At 38.9% G+C, this 6,577-nt stretch overlaps 1 pseudogene; it reads right to left on the bottom strand.

The window, feature by feature from the left end:
* The window catches only part of LOC110335112, a 13,166-nt pseudogene extending 9,631 nt beyond the window's left edge, over positions 1-3,535 (bottom strand).
* Positions 3,536-6,577: the final 3,042 nt, after the last annotated feature.

Genomic DNA, 6,577 nt, shown 5'->3' with positions numbered 1-6,577 from the left:
ATAGATATAGATATAGATATAGATATAGATATAGATATAGATATAGATATAGATATAGATATAGATATAGATATAGATATAGATATAGATATAGATATATTCAGTTTTCTATAGTGCCAGCTGTTGACACTGTATTACAAGTATGGTTGATATTCCAAGTGCTATTCCATTGACAAGAGGAAATGAAATACCAATAGCTCCCTGGCTAAGGGTGGAGCTTCATCCCTCCCTTCCTCCCTCCTTTCCTCCCTCCCTTCCTCCCTCCCTCCCTCTCTCACTCCCTCCCTGATGGACTATTGTCTGAGTTAAGCTTATAGGAGTCTTGTGCATGTTGTAAGAGTATCTTTGAGGTCATACTTTAATCTTCCATGTTGTGTCTTGAGAAAACTGTATCCTTGAAGTCATTGCCATTTCTGGCACCCACAATCGTTCTATTCCCTTTTCAGCATACATCCATGAGTCTCAAGGGATGGGGTGATAGAGACATTCCACTTAGGGCTAAGTGTTCAAACGTGCCTTATTTTCAGCATGCTGATCAGTGCGGGTCTCTGTTAATTGCCAAGTACTGCAAGAAGTAGCTCTCTGATGAAGGCTGAGTGATGTACTGATTTATAGGTATAGTGTTATGACAATAGGAGTTGTTTTTTTGCTGAATTCATTTAGCAGAATAATAATATCAGGAATAATAGTAGGTTTACCCTTAGGGACCATGCCTTATCTAACCATAAATTCTTATCCTCGTTGACAGTACCAGACGTAGATTCCATCTCATGGAGTAGGCCTTAAACCCATTAAAAAGATGGTTGATTAATTCCAGAACATTTGTGCCACTACTGTACCAGTGGACATGTCTTGCCAGGCAGATCATTATTACAGCTCATGGGATTCATAGCTGGGTGACAAGAATGAGTACTTTTCTCCTCTAGAAGTCTGTACAGTACCTTCGACAACTACAAATGCTAGCCAGTATGGATAAAGCTTGCAATCAAGTACCAGCTAGACTTCTCCATGCTCTATGATATAGTCATGTTGCCTATTTAGCAATAGAGTTTTATATATAATCAAGTTTTGGAGGAAAATCAGTAGCACTGGCAATAAACTAATATTTGAGGGATCTGTAGGATAATACGAAATTAACAGAAAAATCACTAACCTTCCTATAGTATAGACAAAAGGCAAACACAGTGAAGAAGAAAACATGGAAACAAACCATTCACAACAGCCTCAACAGTACTTTTGAATAACGCTTAACCAAGGTAGTAAAAGACAACAGAGAAAGATACAGAAAAAGGTACCAGAGATGGAAAGACCTCTCATATGCACTGATTAGTATGATTAATATTTGTGAAAATGGCCATCTGATTAAAGCAGTCTACAGATTCAACACAATCTAAAAATTCTAGCATAATTCTTTACGGAAATTGAAAAGAAAATCTTATATGGAAACACACACACACACACACACACACACACACACACACACAAACCCAGGATAGCAAAGGCAATTCTGAGTAACAAGTGAACAGAAGTATCATCATTTCTGTATTTAAGCTGTACTTCTGAGCTACGTTGTAATAAAAATAACACATCACTGATACTCACACAGCCACATTGAGCAATGGACCAGAGCTGAAGATGCAGAAATGAATCTATGTACCTATGGACACTTAATTTCAACAGAAAAAAAATGCCCAAGAATACACATTGGGGAACAGAAAGCCTCTTCAACAACTGCTACTGGTTAAACTGGAGAGCTTCGTGTCAAAGAATGAAACCAGATCCATGTACAAAACTAAACTCCAAATAGATCAAGGCCTTCAACTTAGGAACTGATACTCTGAATCTGGTGCCAGAGAAGGTAATGAATATGCTTAAACTCTTCGATACAGGAAAGGTCTTTCAAAAACTTTTCCTTTGAAAACAGCTCATCACAGTTCCTCAAAAGTTTGTTGGGAAATCAGATGCATCCCATTTTCATATTAACATGCCTTTACTTTGATATTGACTTGCCAGGCTGATCATTGTCACTTTTGAGTGATTTTTTTTGTTGTTTCTGTGATATTATTGACTTCAAGACTTACTGTGATTGTAAGAAGGAAGAAATGTTGCTGCTTTTTAAACTGTGACACATTCCTGGCATTTTGCATTTTGATTCTTATTTTTTAAAATAATATCTTTTAGATTTATTAAGTTATATAAGCTTATATAACATGTCATCTTTTAACAACTATAATAAGGAAGTAATAAAAATATCAGTATATAGTTCCAAAAATTCTTTGTATTTTATAACCTACCAAAGTAGTTTTCTTCATTTAAATTTGGAACACTCTTTGGCTCCCAGTATCTTCCATACCCTCCAAATTGCTGATGTGTCTTCTTTAATTTTGGGCAGTGTAAAGTATTCTTTGATATATTTTTTCTTCTTTGAATTTTTCACTGCTAGCCAGGAATTAATGAGGTTCTGTTCAAAGTCACAGTGAACTGCTGACAAATTGATATTTGAAAAAGAAAATGGCAGCATAAGTGATGTATGACATAGTCACACCAATATTTCATTGCTTTGATATTTCCTTGTGCTAGTTTGTAGACTCTGGCAATGTTCTATATGATCTGTTGTATTATTTGGTATGTGATAGGAATTCCTTTGGCACGCATTTGACTAGCTAAGTGTAGTAAACAGATGTTGTTTCATGTTTGCAGGGAGATTTTGAAAAGTTATTCTCGCTCTCTTTCTTATTGACTAAGTTATTTATTTACTTTACATCCTGATTGCAGCTTTCCCTTTCTCCTCTCCTTCCAGTCCCTCCGTCTCCCCTCCCCTCCTGCCCACTCATCCCTTCTCCCCTTCTTCCCAGAAAAGGGAAGACCTCCCATGGATATCAACCAGCTCCAGTATATTAAGGCACAGCAAGACTAGGTGCATCCTCTTCTGAGGCTAGACAAGTTAGGGGAAAGGGATCCAAAGGCAGGCAGTGTAGTCAGAGACAACCCCTGCCCCTGCTTTAGGAGCTCCACATGAAGACACAGTTGCCCAACTGCTACATGTGTGTAGAGGGCCTGGGTCAGTTTCGTTCATGCTCCCTGGTTGGCAGTTTAGTCTCCATGAGCCCTCCTGGGCCCAGGTTAGTTGACTCTATAGGTTTTCTTGTGGTGTCCTTGACCCCCTTTGTCTCCATCATTCCTTCCTCCCCTTCTTACAGCTCTACTCCATGAGCTCTACTCACGGTTTGGTTCTGGGTCTCTGCATCAGCTTCCAACAGTTGCTGGGTGAAGATCCCCTGATAACACTTATGTTAGCCTCCTATCTGCAAGTATAGCAGAATACCATCAATACTGTCAGGGCTCCATTTCATGGCAAGGGACTCAAACTGAGCTAGTCACTGGTTGGCTCTTGCCTCAAATTCTGCTCTACCCCACCCCCTACCCCTGCACAACAGGTCAGCAGGACAAATTGGTAGTCTAAGGCTGGGTTGGTGCTCCAATACTTGGTTGGAAGTTTTATTAGGTTACTGGCGATCTCTGGTTCAGGCGCCATATTCCCTATTGCTAAGAGTCTTAGCTATGGTCATCCTCATAGATTACTGGATGTTTCCATGTCCTAGGTTTCTAGCTCATCCCAGAGATGCCCTCTCATCCAATCCAATTCTCTCCTTCAGCTCTGTCTCCCTCCATTCTCCCCATCTCATCTATTCTGTTTCAATCCACCCTTCCCCCATCTAGTCCCCCACCCAGTCCCCTCCTTCCATCCATTCCCTATTTCTAATATATTTCTCTTTGTCAATGAGACTCCTCCTGGCTGCCTCCAGGTCAAGATGTAGAATTTTTGGCTTCTCCAGCACAATGTCTGTCTGCATACTACCATGCTTCCCACCATGATGATAATGGATGAAATCTCTGAAACTCTGAGTCAGCCCCAGTGTAATAAACATTACTTTATAAGAGTTGTTTTGGTCATAGTCTTTCTTCATAGCAATAGAAACTTTAACTAAGACATCTGGTTAGGCAACCTATGCCTTAAGGCTAAGGATAGAGTGAGCAGGATAATGAAGTGCCTCTTCATCTGTGACAGAAGTAATAATAATTAACTTTATAAGGATCTTCAAGGATAAGATCAATATATTAAGTTCAACATCATGTATTTGACAGTTGATTATGTTGATGAAATAATACTACTCAGAGGAGGTTGGTATGTCAGGAGAGAAGAGACAAAGTAACCAAAAGACAACCTTGCAGGAATTTCACAGGCAAGAGCGTCAACCAGTTGTAGCATGGTATTAGCAACAGAGAACCATTGGCTGCGAAGGCCCACTTTTAAAACACTAAGTGATTTATTATTAAGAATTTACTATTTTAATAAGTTTTATTCCTAAGTTTATTAAGGTTTATTAAGTTTAGGTAGAATCTGGTGCATAGCAAAGGGTGTATACACTTATCTATACACAAATTTTCTCTAGTTTAAATTTGTGTGGTGTCATGTTTGAATGATACTGTGATGGGACATAAGGGACAGAGAATAAAGATGGTGGATTTGTTGGACAACTGAATTTGTTGGAATAAATGAATAGAAAAAAGGTGTTTTAAGATGTTCTAGAGCAATGATGACTTTATTAAATCCATAGTCTGTGATCACATGGCTGTCTCCAGGCACCCTCCACCACATTTCTCCATCCTGAGGCTTCCCAGAAAGGTTTGACTATAGATTCTGGGGGAGACATATTTGCAGTTATAGAAAAATATTGCAGAGATAGGATCTAATTTTGGAGTAGAAGCTATTCAGTATTATTTGCCATGATCCCAAGAGTGTTCTGAGGATTCAAAGAATTAAACTGTTGGACTAGTTAAGAGCATTATGCACAGAATCCAAACTTGCATTTTTACAATATTGCCTGCTTAGCTTTTCATTGACCTTGGTAAGCACAGATGTGTAATAATGACCTTTAATACGTAAAATGTAGATAAGACCCAACTTGTATTAAGAAGAAATAACTTGAATCACAACTATTTCTTCATGCTATATTTATTTGCACTTATAGCACTTAAAGTGATATCACTGAACTTCGAAGAACATTCTTAACTTATTTGCTGTGCATCAATTATTTTTTTAGGGTATTTGTTGAAATCTGGTGAATTCACTTGTTTTGAATTTCTTCCAAACACATTAAATAACATTGTACTGTTATTAATCACTTTAGATTTACATATTTTAAACCAACTCATATCAAGTTTTGACTTAATTTGCTATTATCTTTCCATCTTGATTCCTTGTGCCCAATTCCCATAATGAGAAACAAGAATCGCAGAGTAAACACCCCTTCATGCAACCAGCCCATCTCTGAAGCTGACAGACTGCAATGACTGCAGTTGTGTATCATTGGTACAGACAGTCCGAAGGGAGGACTTTTTCCAAAGTTTGGATTAGGGGCTCTAGCTGTGACATTCAGTCTTCTATTATTCTTGTGCAGTGTCCTCCTGTCTTAGGTCTGAGGAGAGGAAATTTTTAGCCTTACTTGAAGAGAATCATCCCAGGGTCAGGAGGATAATTCTGAACACACTGAAGGTAAATGCAGTGTGGAAATAAGGATGAAGGGAAGACCATAGTGGATTCAAAGATTAGCCTCAAAGGTGGAAACTGAATGCACCTGCATGGTAAAGTATATTTAAACCCTAAAGCATACAGAGCCCCGGGGAGGTGTAAAAATAAACCAGGCTTATTTAGCTTACTGCCTTTCTACTCCTCGGGTGGTTTGTCCAGCTGTTACCCAGTCAGGCAGGCTATTTTGTATGCCTTCTTTTTTTCCTAGTTTATCACAGGGTACCTGCAAGAGCAGCTGCTGGTAAAATGACCCTCAATGCCTTCATTATACACGAACTCCAAGCTTCACAGCTCCTGATATTAAACTGCTTTGATTGGAGATTATATGTTGTTTCATTTAAATTTTAAATGGATCGTCGTAATGTGCTTCGAGGTAATTTGTACCATGCCTCTGGGCATAGCACCATTTTTTATATTGGTTTCTAAGTTACACAGAAGAGCGTGAATGCCCCAGATTAAAAGGAGTAACCAGCCCTTACAGGATCCTCTTTCAGCTAGCTGCCTTCCCGCCTGCAGTCTCAGGCATGGCTAATAAAATATATCAAAGCCACGGAACAGTCAAAGTGGGATCTCCTTTGCCACAGCCATTGAGTGTTGCTATTAAGTTTTTCCTGAAAGGTGGTTGTTCTTATTACCTTTTTATGGATAAAGCAATCATAGAGTGTTTAAACATGATGCATGAATGCTTATGAACTAGCACACTGTTTGGAAAGTCATACAGGAGAGGCTTGACTCTGTTAGGAAAATGAGATTCATTGATGACTGTGTTGCCCTGAGCGAGGTAGTTGCCCTTTTTCATGACTTTGTTGTCATATCTGAAAATATACAATGATGAAGAACGAGTTTATACTTTTAGAGCACATCTGACCGTCCTGGTGTAGGCATGGTTGAAGTGATCCTCCGCACCATAGTTTCTTGATTGACACTCTGAGTGTAATTATGTTTGTTTGTGAATTCAGATTCTTTCTCGGATTCCATGAGAGT

This window comes from Mus pahari, chromosome 17 (assembly GCF_900095145.1).
Source record: "Mus pahari chromosome 17, PAHARI_EIJ_v1.1, whole genome shotgun sequence".
In the NCBI taxonomy this organism is placed as follows: Eukaryota; Metazoa; Chordata; class Mammalia; order Rodentia; family Muridae; genus Mus; species Mus pahari.
Note: the sequence above shows the minus strand (reverse complement) of the source record. Positions and strands in the feature narration are given on the sequence as shown.